The sequence below is a fragment of the Balaenoptera ricei genome, chromosome 16 (assembly GCF_028023285.1).
Source record: "Balaenoptera ricei isolate mBalRic1 chromosome 16, mBalRic1.hap2, whole genome shotgun sequence".
NCBI classification, from domain to species: domain Eukaryota; kingdom Metazoa; phylum Chordata; class Mammalia; order Artiodactyla; family Balaenopteridae; genus Balaenoptera; species Balaenoptera ricei.
In genome coordinates this window covers 41,981,146-41,997,265 of record NC_082654.1, presented here as the reverse complement: position 1 = coordinate 41,997,265, position 16,120 = coordinate 41,981,146, and the positions used below count along the sequence as shown (strand labels likewise).

General features: G+C 35.6%; 1 long non-coding RNA gene and 1 pseudogene across 1 annotated transcript in view; one reads left to right on the top strand and one right to left on the bottom strand.

Annotated features, from left to right (window-relative positions):
• The window catches only part of LOC132350211 (uncharacterized), a 403,110-nt gene that overhangs the window by 363,594 nt on the left and 23,396 nt on the right, over positions 1 to 16,120 (bottom strand). The gene's annotated exons all lie outside the window — the stretch shown is intronic.
• Positions 10,516 to 11,292, top strand: LOC132350914 (type 2 phosphatidylinositol 4,5-bisphosphate 4-phosphatase-like; annotated as a pseudogene).

The following is a 16,120-nucleotide window of genomic DNA, read 5'->3' as shown; positions in this document are numbered from 1 at the left end:
TTTAAAATACTATTAATGATTTATTTGGTTTTATTATTTTTCATGTATGTCACTTCAAACAAGATGTATGTTGCTATAAATAGCAATGTATAATAGATCTTGATGAAGTCCTTTCTGTAATAAAGATAAATAAACCTAAATCATAATGCATATGCCTGTTCACTGACTTGATTTTTTTTTTAGAAAAGTTGAGTGTTGTTTCTTAACTGGCTTTCACAGTAGTCTTGTTGCATTTTAAGCTTCCTGGTGACTACAATTTGGGAACTTTTGAATGATAGTACGAGGGTCACTTCTCTTATTCACAGTGACCTTTTTCTATATCACTGGGCAATATGAGTACCAAAAACCACTTATGCAGAAATATTAGTAGAATATAATAAACATGTGATAAATCCCCTGAATGACAGCCATTACATAAACATAGAAGTGCATTTTTTTGCATTTTGATTTTTTCCAAAATAATTGTTTCATTTAATAAATATCATATTTTCAAAATTTCAAAATCTTATCTTTGAATACAAAATCAAGGCCTTTACTTTTTCTTGGATAAATATATGTTGACAGGTATATCACTCAGACTTAAATCAGAGAAGCAGAACCACTATGAACACTAGGATAAGACATTTATTATAGGAATTAGACCTTATTCAATTATGGGAAAAGCTGGAGAAGTAAAAATCTGAAAGGAGTTGAATTATAAGAGGCATCACCAGCCAGTTAAGTGAGAAGGCAAACACATCTAGGCACTAAAGTGGAATTGTGATGAAGAAGACTTCAGAATTACAGTCAAGCATCTCATGATGGGTCTTGGACTACTCTTGGTGACCAAGACTAGCTGTCTGGTAAAAGAGCTGGACACAAAGGGAGCTTACAAGAATGAGATCAATCTGGAATCCACTGACATTTCTGCTTCTGTAGGTCATGGAATCTAACCATGACAACTTTCAGAGAACAATGATTTCTGTTTGAGTTCTACTTTCAATATCTTATGTAAAAGTTGCTATTTGGCCAACCCTACCCTGGAACCACAAAGATTAAAAGGTTCTAGAAATCACTGTTTCCAGTTTAATTTGCTGATGCTAGAAAAATCAGGCCTAGTAGTCTGTCATTCTTAATTGCTTAAATTGTGTCTGGACCAATTATAGAAATGTCTTCTTTAAATATTATATCACAATAACGCACTACATAATAAAAATTATAGCCAATTTATTCAAAGCATAGTCACAAGTTGTATGATTATGGACAAGTGTCTTGCCTCTCTGTGCTTCATCTGTACAATGAGGATGAGAAGAGTGAAAATAGCAGTTTTTGCTGTGGAACAAAAAACTTTTGGGGTGGATTTTAGGGGAGTATTTCTAAAAATTATATTACATATAAAGCAGATAGAAAACAGTAAGTGGCCAGTAACTGTTTACTTTCTGCTAGTCTTAGGTATTGGTAGTGTAAAAAAAAAGAGATGGTCTTTACCTCTAAAAAAAAAAAAAAGCCTGCCATCTTCTTTGTCATGGAACCAAGGAATTATTTTGATATAACTAACTGAGCTGATGGTTTGTTTTGGTACCATTTAGACTATTTATTTTTTCAAATGCAGGGTCATGACTCAATAGCAAATAGTAAATTAAATTTAGTAAAATAAATTTAGTGTAGTAAGATAAATTTAGCATGAAGCAAAATAAATTTAGTGAAACAGAATAGACTAGACTATATTAGATGTCTAAGAATAAAAAGGAAATTAAGAGAGAAAAGAATAGAAAATATCAGGGGACAGCATAAAATGTAAGGGAAAGAGTAATTTAATGAATTTTTGTTTTAGGGCTGTGGATATGTGTGAGGTGTGTATCTTTGTGGAAGAAAGAGAGAGAGAGGTAGAAATAAGGTTTTCCAACACCAGACCCTTGTTCACAGACTTGTATGTATGAGATTTCTTTGGAAGTTAAACCTTGGGAACAAAAGTGAAGGACAGAGGAGAATGAAATAGAAAAGGAGAAAAAACCAACGTAAGGGAGCATTTGGGGTTAACACCACCAGGGATTTTCTGAAGAGCATATAGAATGCCTCTGAGCATTATCCACATAAGGACAGAGAGAAACCTGTCTCACTTGGTTCTTTCCCTCCACTGGTTGAAGGTTGTTCTCAGGACATTAACTCACTCCCAATTCCAAGAGGTCTTCTGCTGGTATTCACTACACTGGAGAAACCTCAAGGCAACAAATATAAGGTAGAAGGAATGTGCTTGTGTAAGATGTTTACAGCACAAAGTGAGTAAATGCCCAGACATTAATATCTGCTGAGGATGAGGATGAAATCAAAGGTGAGACCAAGAAAATGTGAGGCGGGCACCAGAGGTATCAGATAGGCTTCATCCCTGCACTACTCAGGTCCATTCATACCTTACACTAAGTCAAATCCAATCATGAGTTTTCAAGGTGATGACCAGCAGCAATATCTCAAATGATGTAATACACCTTGGTTAGTGGACAAGCTAAGTCCCCAACACGCCTAAATCCCATGAAAAATTGGGAAAAAAGAAAAAACAATGATTTAGATATTTAATATGGGTTCTAAGGCTTATTCTCATGGTCTAGATAGATATACTTACACTATTGCCCTTTATTTACTCTACTACCTAATTCTCTATTTCCCTTTATTTCCCAATCTTTTCAGCTAAGGTGACCTCACTTTTGTATACGTTTGAAGAGATAGTGTTAAATTTACATTAGGGCCAAACATAAAAATTTCCCTTCAAAAGTTAAAATTTAGTCTACTTTATATGTCTTTTCTAAATTTACATGTGTGATTCCTGATTTTCCCTTTCTTCTATTTTAGTATAATTGAGTAAAAATGTATTCTCTTGAATGTTTGTTTATTTGCTTTTTCAGGAAGAAGCTGGATAGAACAGAAGTCGCCAAAGAAGAAGAAGAAAAAAAAAAAAATATATATATATATATATGTATAGATCTATCTATCTATTTCTCCTTTACTATCTAGGTTTCTTCTACCTAGCGAAGCAAAACAAAAAAGGACAAAAGCAAAACAACAACAACAACAAAAAAACTTCAATGAAACCTGAAACCATGGTATGGCTGTGAAATAATATCTCAAGTCAAATTCTTGCCCCTAAATTTCTGATTTAAATACCAAATGCAAACACAGCATTTTATTTTGATGTCTAATAATCATGTCAAAATTCACATGTCCAAATCAGAAAACCTGATGTCCTTCCCTCCCTGAAAACCTCCATTCTCTCAGCCTTCCCCATTTTAGTAAATAGTACCACCATTCTTTAAATTCCTCTGTCTCAAATCTAGAAGGCACTTTCCAGATTTCTCTTTCTTCCACAACCCACATCTAATCCATCAGCAAATTCTGTTGCTGTTAATCTAAAATGTATCCCAATTCTGACCTATTTTCAGCATTCTCACTAAACATCCACACCACTTTTGTCCAAATCACACTAAACCTGAGATAATGCAATGAATTTCTAATTGGTTTTAGTTCATTTATGATTCTTTTTCTGCAGCTATTCCCCACACAGCCATCGTGATCTTTCATAAATATAAATAAGATCATGTTACTCTCATTTTTCAAACTCTTTGCCTGGTATTCTCTCACATTCAGAATAAAATACAAAGTTCTTACCATATCTTATGAGAACCTATATATATTAATCTTTATTTTTTTACATTTATCTTCTACTATTCTCCCCATTCATTCTCATATAGTAAAATTTGATTTTTCCTGTCTTGAATATGACAAATATGTTCCTTTCTCAGAGTTGTTGCATTTACTATACCCTCTGCCTAGAGAACCTCATCCTCCAGATTTTTCTTTTCCAATGTTACCCTCACTCTCTTTCTTCCCCCCACCACACATTCAATGAATGAATACATAAGTGAAAGACAAGAAGTCTTTATATAAATTCTCAAAGTATTTAATTTGAATACATATTTGGATTCATCTTTGTCCTTGGAAGTATTAAAAACTAAATGAGATTCTGATTTTGGCATTTGAAAAGAAAAGTAAAACTGGAATGAGAGATGTTGCATCTATACTCACAGAAACTTGATTTAAAGGAAACTCTAAATGTCTATGACACCTGTTTGAGGGCAATGAGATTTTCTTCCATGAGTTAATAATGTGGTTTGACATGTTTTGATTAATGAGACAGTAAACATTTTGTGCATAAATTAAAAGAAAAGGCACAATTTGTTCAGCAGGTAAATTAAATTGGATACATTATGAGGTACTTTAGTCCAGGCAGAAAAGACGAAACATTAATGTTATTAACTGAAACCATCCTTGTAAATGGTGGTGAGTTTTAAGAGAACTTTATAAATATCAGATGTAATATTTTGAAAATCAGTTGTATTCTAACTCTCTGACAATGTTAATAATGTCCTCATTGATTTTGAAGACCTGGTTTAAAGAAGGGACGGTCTTCTAAAATATGTTTTATATATGATCATGTGACAGAAAAATGAAGTAAATGTTCACATATATTTTAACTTAAGGTGGTATAAGTTCTTTCAGGATACAGTTGTTATCTTCATAAAAATTGTTAAGCTCTAGGTTTTCTTGTTGCCCATATCATTCTCCTTCAATTATCCTTTATAGCATTTTCCAGTTTTTGTCTTACTTTGTGTGTTTGTGTGTGTGTGTGTGTGTCTGCATGTGTGCATGTGTGTGAGAGAGAGAGATAGAGAGAGACAGATGGAGACAGAGAGACAGAGAGATATTGTGTCAAATGTCTGAATTGATCACTACTCTGTAAGCTCTATGAGGGTAGGTATGGTGTCTGATTCATTCATCATGTGCTCCAAGCACCTGGTATGGTACTTGCCACACAGTAGGTACTCACAGTTTTATTGAAACATAAATTTATTTACTAATTGATTTCCAACCAGGACAAACTGTACAAATTTGTACAAAATTTTTTGTAAGAATTTCAAGAAATTATTTGAATAAAATAAGAATACAGTTTGGTGACTAATGGATGGGGATAAAATTGCCATAGCTCTTCCAAACATTCTTAAGTTTAAAATGTATAAAATATAAATCCTAAGTTAAATACTGAAATGAATTCATTACTGTTTAAGCTTTGTAAAAATTCACTGAAAAAAGAACCAGGAGAGATGGAAATTATTTCCCATTACTCCTATAAGTTCATACTGAGACAGGAAGGAAGGGGGCAGGGCACAACCATTAAAAGAATGATACAACCATTAAGAACAGGTTATAACATAAACTGGTTAGAACCAACTAGGCCCAAGATGGCAGAAGATTCTACTTCCAGGAGACCTTGAGCCTTATTATATGCTCATTGTAATACATTAGCAAGCTAAATGACACACCCACAGGCGCCATGACAGTTGAACATAAAAGGCCAAAAAGTGGGTGGTGCCCCAATTCCTAGAAATATCTGCCCCTTCCTCAAAATAGTTGGAATAATCCTCCCACTCATTAGCCTATGAAATTACCCAGCCCGTAAAAATTAAACACCCCATGTTTCTGGGCCACGTCTCACCTTTTGAGACAGTCCACACTCAATCTATGGAGTGCGTATCTCTCTAAATAAACTTGCTTTCATTTTACTATGCGAAGCCAAGGACCCTCACTTGGCGGCCCATCCTGGGACTCCCCTGAGACCTGGGACATGACCATCCTCTCGCACCTCATTTTGCCTACAACAATACCAGACCCCAAAGAGTTAATCAGGATACACAGTTATTTAGAGACACCGCTGGAATGGGAGTCAGGAAGTTGTGTCTAGCCCCAGTTTTGCAGCTAATCACCCCTGTGACTTAGCCTGCCTGGACAGCAGCAAAGTCATATTTAAAAGTAAGGAGTTTAGTTTCCATAAATTGTATTAAAAGCCTCTTCCATTTCTAAATTCTGTGAGATCAGACATTGTTGTAGCCCATGAGGCTGCTATAACAAAAATACCACAGAATAGGTGGCTTAAACAACAGACATTTTTTTCCCCATAGTTCTGGAGGCTGGGAAGTCCAAGATCAAGGCACTGGCAGGTTCAGTGTCTGGTGAGGGCTCACTTCCTGTTTCATAGACAGCCATCTTTGCTGTGTCCTCATTTGGCAGAAAAAAGAGCTCAATAGCTTCCTGGGTTCTTGTTTAAAGGGTACTAATCCTGTTGTCTCAAGGGCTCCACCTTCATGACCTGATCACCTTCCAAAGATTGGATCTCACGATACCATCACATTGGGGGGGTAGAATTTCAACATATGAATTTTAGAGGGATGCAAATATTCAGTCTGTAACACAGCTATATAAACAACTTTATTGTAGGTATATAGTATTTTGCAAGATAATAAGAATTTAATTCAATTTCTTAATTGCTTTATAAGTCTGACTAAACATACTGTGTGGGAAAAATATTGAATTATATGAAAAGTTCAAAATATTTTAAAGTAAACAAATGATTTTAAAAGGTGTATGAACCATCAATGTGCATCATGAGAAATGTTCTCAAAGTGCACACACCTGCATAACCATTGCTCAGATTAAGAAATAAAACAGTAATAAGGTTCGAGAAGCTGCCTTTCATATCCACTAGTTACCAAACATATACCCCAATATATTTTCTAACTCTGTCACCATATATGTCTTGATGACTTTTGAGCATTATATACACTGAATCACACACTATTATGTTTATTCTATTACATCAATTATTTTAGAAAATATTACATTTACAAATTTCATTCAATTTTGCATTAAGCGCCAGTTCATCCATTTTTATCGCTGTGTAGTATTCCATAGTATAAATATACCACAATTTATTTATCCAATCTGCAGTTAATGAATATTTGGATTGTTTCCATATTTAGCCATTAAAAAGTGTGCTGTTAGGAATAGTCTCTCCCAAGTTTTCTGTAGCACACATAAAAGCATTTCTATTCGATAAATGCCTACAAATGGAATGGTTGGTTTATATGGTTGGTAAACACTGACAATTTTGTTTGTTGATGTCAATTTACACTCCCACCATTAGTTTCTGAAAGTTTTAGTTACTCCACATTCTCTGCAATACATTGCATAGTAACATATCTTATAGTAAAATAAGCAAGTCTTAAATGTATAATTCAATGGCTTTTTAAACATATACAGTCCTGTGCAGCACAAACCCAGGTCAAAATACAGAACTTTTCCATTGTCCCAAATATTCTCTGGGGAATCCTTACTAGATTTAGCAACCTCCTCCACCACCTCACCCCTTTACCCATCACCAGGCAAGCACTTTCTGACCTCTACCATGTGGATGAACGCTATCTTTCTGGTTTTCTTTACACCATTTGTGAGTTTGATTTCCCAAACTTCCACACATATTTTAAAAATCATTTTATTTAGGTATAATCGACATAAAATTAACTGCTGATATTTAAAGTGTGCAATTTTATAAGTTTTAACATATATACACCTCATAAAATCATCACTTTAATCAAGATGGTAAAGATATCCATCACATCTAAAGGTTTCTTTGCGCCCTTTGTGATGTCTCTTATCGTCCCTCCTCACATACACTCTCCACAGGCAACAACTACTCTGTTTTTGGTCACTATAGATTGATTTGTATTTTCCACAGTGTTTTACAAATGGAGTCATTCAATATTTATTCTTTTTGTATGACTTCTTTCACACAGCATAATTATCTTGAGACTTAAACATGTGGTTGTGCGTATCAATAATTCATTTATTTTTACAGTTGAATAACATTCCATGGTTTGTTTGTTTTGTTTTATGCACTGTTCAGAACCATTAATATGATAAAATGCATTGTGAATTCCCCGGCACTGTTCAGTAGAACTTTCTGCAATGTTGAGAATATTCTATATTTGCACTGTCCGATAGGATTACCACTAGCCACATGAGACTGTTAAAATTTGAATTGTGTTAGTGCAACTGAGGAACTGAATGTTAATTCTATTTACTTCTTAATTAGTACTAATATAAATTTAACAAGTGTATAGACTACCATACTATACAGTACAGGATATACTATGCAATATTTCACAAATTTGCTTGGCACGTGTTTTCTTGTGTGTGTTTTATATAATTGTTTATCCAAGAGAAAAATGAGAAAGACAAGAGCAAAACACATATGACCTTTTAGGAATGCAGGTATTAATTGCCTATAGGGCATATTAATTGCCATCTGACCACAACATGAATTAATAATTTTTATCCAGTGATCTGTTTGGCCTTTATCTTACTTCATTTATTTTTGTAAATTATATACACCTTAACAATTTTGGTATTCTGTATATTCTTTACTTCCAAAAAAACCCTTTTATTACCTTTCCTCTTAATTCTGTATTTGTTTTTTATATATTTTGTTGAGATTTTTCTTCCTTCATATTCTCCTTAAAATTTGGAATCTTCCACTATTTGCTTTCACTGATTCTTCTTTACATACTCCCTCTAGGCAATCACCTCAATTTTAATGGCTTAAATTATTGAGTATATTATGTAGTTACCCAATATACATTCCCTACAATTGTTTCTTTTTGAAATTCCAGCACCCCGCAATTCCTTCTCCTTTGGGAGAGCGTTGCTGTGGATGTTCCCCATTGTTCTTCATCACCCGGACAACATGATGTTGCCAACCCAAGCTATTTCCTGACCAAATCCTGAAAAATGACCCATGCCTGCACATGACTCTTCTCTCCTAGAAAGCAGAGTTTGAAAAGTGTGTTTTCTTTTCTCTAGCTTTAGACAGATTGGCACTATTAGAAACTGCTTTATGTAATTTAAGCTCCAGAAGGTTAATGGTTTTCTGTTTTCTGGATTAAATGAATATATTTAATTGATCTTGTAATTAAGTAAGCAACCACCTATGGTACATGTTCACAAGTATAAACTGCTTGATGATTCTTAAACAATTTTTAGAATCTAGTCGATATTTTGGGCTATTTTCTCTTCATATTTATAATTTCTAGTAACCTTTTGATTGTCAGCATTTTGTTATATTTTTAGAACTTTCCTTACATTATTGTATAGCCCCTGTAATATGTTATCCATCAGTTCTCAAACCAACATACAGCCATGAAAAAAACAAGAAGCACATTTCTTCAAATTTCTTTAAAACAGCATTATAGTTGCATGATATTTAGAATTAATTTTTGTGGTATCTTTAAAAATTATGGCAGCTTTTGTTTCTTCTCCCTCAAAGTGCCAAAGATGAAACTCTAATTTACCATATTTGGTTAAGTGACAGCTGATCATATTTGATTTATTACCATATGATCATGATATGTGGAAATGAACTTCCTTGATTGTCTCTAGTGTTCTTTAGTTAGGGATCCAGTATAATCAGGTAGGTGGTGGGCTTATTATTAAGATTTGCCTCTTTCTTTTATTCCCATTATATTCTCCAACTTAAAAAAATCATATTTTAGTGTTATATGTCATTTTAGCATTTCTTCTGCTCTTTTCCAAGACCTTACTTCAAGAAAAATTACTGACAGTCACATAAAACTGATATGTTGAGATGGCAATGTCGTTTCAGGCTAACGTTCCTTATCCTTCCTAGTTGTTATATTTCAGGTCCTATAATGATAAGTTGCTAGCCAGGATCATCCAATATCTTTAGTTTCTTTTTTAAATTTTATTATTACTAATACTTTGAATTTATATATTAAATAGATTTATTTATATTATATTTAACCATCCACACTTAACCAGTAAAAAAGTTCTTATAAGAACATCAATGCTGTCAATTTCACATAATAAAAAAGAAGAATAAATTTGAATTCCAAGGAGAGGAAAAACATCCAATTTAGTTCAGTATTCTACATTTTTATAGAACCCTTGGAATTCCCTAAAAAGAATTTTTTTTTTTTTATTTAGGCTGTTTGCTTTACCCTGTTTTTGTACTAAAGAGGTGCAATTATATTTTTTATGTAAATTTCCAACAATTTCTAAGTACTTCCCAAATTTTATTCAAATAATCATTTTTAAGACATAATAAGGTCTGGGGGTTTCCCTGATGGCACAGTGGTTAAGAATCCGCCTGCCAATGCAGGGAACACAGGTTCGAGCCCTGGTCTGGGAAGATCCCACATGCCACAGAGCAACTAACCCCGTGTGCCACAACTACTAAGCCTGTGCTCTAGAGCCCGCGAGCCACAACTACTGAGCCCGCGTGCCACAACTACTGAAGCCTGTGCGCCACAACTACTGAAGCCCGTGCACCTACAGCCCGTGCTCAGCAACAAAAGAAGCCACCACAATGAGAAGCCCGCGCACCACAACGAAGAGTAGCCCCCACTCGCTGCAACTAGAGAAAGCCTGCGCGCAGCAACAAAGACCCAACACAGCCAAAAATAAATAAATAAATAAATACATAAATAAGCAAATAAATAAATTTATTTATTAAAAAAAAATAAAATAAAAATGTCTGGGAGGCGGCTGCAGTGGCAGTAGCACTAACACCGCCTCCAAGTGGAGCCACAACCCCAGACTAGGCCTCCCCTCAGCCCTGCTGCCCCTGCTGCAGTCATGGCTGCTGATGGGGTGGACAAACGCTCACCTCTGCTGTCCGCATCCCATTCTGGAAATATCACTCCCACGGCCCCACCATACTTAACAAGAAAGCAGCCCCAGAGTGGAACTCCCACCTCCGTACACAGCCATTGCCAGTCCAGATGCCTGTGGTATTCCAGTAATAAACTGCTGCGTATGCCAATCTCTCATCAATTTGGATGGCAAGCTTCACCAGCATGTGGTTAAGTGCACGCTTTGCAATGAAGCTACGCCAATCGAAAACCCCCCAACAGGGAAGAAGTATGTTAGATGCCCTTGTAATTGTCTCCTCATTTGTAAGGACACATCACAGCAAATAGGATGTCCAAGACCCAACTGTAGTCGTATTATTAACCTTGGCCCAGTAATGCTTATTTCTGAAGAACAGCCAGCTCAACCTGCATTACCAGTCCAACCAGAAGGTACAAGAGTCATGTGTTGGCACTGTGGAAACACGTTCTTGTGGATAGAACTGAGGTTCAACACTCTGTGGTAAAATGCCCACACTGCAAAAAAATTTCCTCTGTGGGTAGTGCACTTCCTTGAAGATGCTGCTGTGCACATATTACCATTGGATTACTATGTATTTTCATTGGAGTTGGATTAACTGTTGGCACCCAAGGTTTTGCAAGGCGATTTCATGCAACCTATGTTTCTTGGGTAGGTGCTTATCTCTTAGGTTTGATCTGCCTTATCCGAGCTTGTTATTGAGGAGCCATAAGAGTGAGTTACCCAGAACACAGTTTTGCATAAACTTGTTTATGATTTGGTAATGCAGGTGAGAGTATCTAGCAGTTCTCAATAAGCTACTTTGAACATCTTTAAATCATTTACCTAATGGATTTCATTCTGGTTTATGTATTAAGTTTTAAGACTTTGGGAGTCTTTTATGAACAAATGCTCATTGTACTACATTATATGCAAATAGTTTGCTTTGCTTCTAAGTTTTCAAGTTCCAAATAATAAAGCTTGCTCTTCATGTTCCTTGACATCTCTTAAAGATATTTTTGATTTGTTCCCAAACTTTACATATCACATCAACCTTTCATTATTTTTAAATCAGTTATTCCATTACTTGCTATCTGTATTTCCAAGAAGTGTTTATAAATGTTGGTGCAATAGCTTCACATTTATACTTACATTTTAATTAAACAGTAAAAATTGCTTGCTTTAAAATCTAAGCAATATGCATTTCGCTTGAACTGCTTACTGTAACTTTAACCTAACATCATAGTGACCTTATTCAGGAAAAAAAAAATTTAGTGTACCTTCAAAGACTTGACATTCTTGTTAGAAAAAGACCATTTCTAGACACTGTATGCTTGTTTTATGTTGTATATAGAAAGTTATAATATTTTGGTAGTAATTTAAAATACAAGAATAAAAATATTTATTTGTCCACAGTTGGAGATATGTTGGATAAATGTTTTTTTCTCGAAGATCATAGGATCTTTGTCTTGGTCACAGGATCTTTTTGTCTTTTATTTTTGTCATTTTTTAAATTTACTAATTATAAAAGTCTGGCCTGGATTTATGAAATAAATGTTAATCAGCTCTATGTATTCCTTTATGGAGCCTGAAGGAAGGCTCACATAACATATTTCATAATATTTAACCATTTACGGAGACGTATCCATATTAGGTTGTCCTCCTTTTCATTAGATCATGGTAAATTTTTCTTATTGGGATAATTTTGGAATACTTATATGTGAAGGGAGTCTGTGACATTTCACACTGGCTAAAGTATTGAGAGTAGATGCAGTTACTTTTACCATTCTTCTCAAATCTAGCTGGTCAAAAACTTACCAAATTTACTCAAAATACAGATCAAAGACAAAAAGCAACATACTTTTCTAAGAATTCACTAGGATTTAAGGAATACTATATGCCAATAAAATGGACAACCTGGAAGAAATGGACAAATTCTTAAAAAAGCACAACTTTCCAAGACTGAACCAGGAAGAAACAGAAAATATAAACAGACAAATCACAAGCACTGAAATTAACACTGTGATTAAAAATCTGCCAACAAACAAAAGCTAAGGACCAGATGGCTTCACAGGCAAATTCTATCAAACATTTAGAGAAGAGCTAACACCTATCCTTCTCAAACTCTTGGAACACTCCCAAACTCATTCTATGAGACCACCATCACCCTGATACCAAAACCAGACAAAGATGTCACAAAAAATAAAACTACAGGCTAATATCATTGAAGAACACAGATTCCAAAATCCTCAACAAAATACTAGCAAACAGAATCCAACAGCACATTAAAAGAATCATACACCATGATCAAGTGGGGTTTATCCCAGGAATGCAAGGATTCTTCAATATATGCAAATCAATCACTGTGATACACCATATTAACAAACTGAAGGATAAAAACCATATGATCATCTCAATAGATGCAGGAAAAAGCTTTTGAAAAAATTCAACACCCATTTATGATAAAAACTCTCCAGAAAGTAGGCATAGAGGGAACTTATCTCAACATAATAAAGGCCATATATGACAAACCCACAGCCAACATCGTTCTCAATGGTAAAAAACTGAAACCATTTCCATTAAGATCAGGAACAAGACAAGGTTGCCCACTCTAACCACTATTATTCAACATAGTTTTGGAAGTTTTAGCCACAGCAATCAGAGAAGAAAAAGAAATAAAAGGAATTCAAATTGGAAAGAAGAAGTAAAACTGTCACTGTTTGCAGATGACATGATACTATACACAGAGAATCCTAAAGATGCTACCAGAAAACTACTCGAGCTAATCAATGAATTTAGTAAAGTAGCAGGATACAAAATTAATGCACAGAAATCTCTTCCACTACTATACAGTAAGGATGAAAAATCTGAAAGAGAAATTAAGGAAACACTCCCATTTACCATTGCAATAAAAAGAATAAATTACCTAGGAATAAACCTGCCTAAGGAGACAGAAGACATGTATTCAGCAAACTGTAAGACACTGATGAAAGAAATTAAAGATGATACAACCAGATGGAGAGATATACCATGTTCTTGGATTGGAAGAATCAACATTGTGAAAATGACTATACTACCCAAAGCAATCTACAGATTTGATGCAATCTCTACCAAACTACCAATGGCATTTTTCAGAGAACTAGAACAAAAAATTTCACAATTTGTATGGAGACAAAAAAGACCCCGAATAGCCAAAGCAATCTTGAGAAAGAAAAATGGAGCTGGAGGAATCAGGCTCCCTGACTTCAGACCATACTACAAAGCTACAGTAATCAAAACAGTATGCTACTGGCACAAAAACAGAAATATAGATCGATGGAACAGGAAAGAAAGCCCAGAGATAAACCCATGCACATATGGTCACCTTATCTTTGATAAAGGAGACAAGAGTATACAATGGAGAAATGACAGCCTCTTCAATAGTGGTGCTGGGAAAACTGGACAGCTACATGTAAAGGAATGAAATTAGAACACTCTCTAACACCATACACAAAAATAAACTCAAAATGGATTAAAGAACCTAAATGTAAGGCCAGACACTATCAAACTCTTAGAGGAAAACACAGACAGAACACTCTATAACATAAATCACAGCAAGATCCTTTTTGACCCATATCCTAGAGAAATGGAGATTAAAAACAAAAATAAACAAATGGGACCTAATGCAACTTAAAAGCTTTTGCACAGCAAAGAACACCATAAACAAGATGAAAATACACCGCTCAGAATGGGAGAAAATATTTGCAAATGAAGCAACTGACAGAGGATTAATCTCCAAAATATACAAGCAGCTCATGCAGCTCAATATCAAAAAACAAACAACCCAATCCAAAAATGGGCAGAAGACCTAAATAGACATTTCTCCAAAGAAGATATATAGATTGCCAACAAACACATGAAAGATACTCAACATTACTAATCATTAGAGAAATGCAAATCAAAACTAGAATGAGTTATCACCTCACACCAGTTAGAATAGCCATCATCAAAAAATCTACAAGCAATAAATCCTGGAGAGGGTGTGGAGAAAAGGGAACCCCCTTGCACTGTTGATGGGAATGTAAATTGATACAGCCACTATGGAGAACAGTATGGAGGTCCCTTAAAAAACTAAAAATTGAACTACCATATGACCCAGCAATCCCACTACTGGGCATCTACCCTGAGAAAACCATAATTCAAAAAGAGTCATGTACCACAATGTTCATTGCAGCACTCTACAATAGCCAGGACATGGAAGCAACAGATGAATGGATAAAGAAGATGTGGCACATATATAAAATGAAATATTACTCAGCTATAAAAAGAAATGAAATTGAGTTATTTGTAGTGAGGTGGATGGACCTAGAGTCTGTCATACACAGTGAAGTAAGTTAGAAAGAGAAAAACAAATATTGTATGCTAACACATATATTTTAAAAAAATGGAATCTAAAAAAAATGGTTCTGATGAACCTTGGGGCAGAACAGGAATAAAGACCCAGACATAGAGAATGGACTTGAGGCCACGGGGAGGGTGAAGGGAAGCTGGGACGAAGTGAGAGAGTGGCATTGACATATATACACTACCAAATGTAAAACAGATAGCTAGTGGGAAGCAGCTGCATAGCACAGGGAGATCAGCTTCCTGCTTTGTGACCACCTAGAGGGGTGTGATACGGAGGGTGGGAGGGAGACGCAAGAGGGAGAGGATATATGTATACATATAGCTGATTCACTTTGTTATACAGCAGAAACTAACACACCACTGTAAAGCATTTATACTCCAATAAAGATGTTAAAAAAAAAAAGAAATAAAAAGGTCCTTGAGACTGCACAGATCTGTACTATTAATTTATAATCTTCCATTGCTATACATTCTTATATATAATGCAAGCAGAAACTTGGCATATGCTATCAATAGACAATTTGGAAACAGGTCTGCACATATGAGAAATGTGGAAACAACAGCCACCAGTCCATTGCATCTCCTGTATTACTATGGATTTCTGCCATTTACATTTTATCTCACCTTGTGCCTGGGTAGAAACATTAACACACAATTTACTGTTTATGCTCTATCCCAAGTGGTTGATTAGAGCTTATTATAAGAAGTCTGAAACAGTCATTGTACCTGGGCTCCTAGCCATGCAATCTGCACCATGGTTTGTCCAGAGTACTGGCTGATGGATAAGCTCTCCTTCATTGCCAGTTCCATGCTAATTAGTCCTTGCTCACTCCCCAGTGCTCATTTATTCACTGGCTTTGTTCCTCAATCTGTTGCTTAACACTTTGTCCAACTCCCTGGTTAAAACTGCCAGTTCACTCTCCCCTCACCCAGCCCCAAATTGCCCATTCAGACACAAGACTAGACCCCATCCTCTTTACACCTAAACCTTAGACCAGCGGTCCCCAACTTTTTTGTCACCAGGGACCGAATTGTGGAAGACAATTTTTCCACGGACCAGGGGCAGGGTGGTTCAGGTGGTAATGCCAGTGATGGGGGAGCGGCAGATGAAGCTTCGCTTGCTTGCTCGCCTGCCACTCACCTCTTGCTGTGCCCAGTTCCTAACAGGCCGCAGACCGGTATCGGTACGACGCCCGGGGGTTGGGGA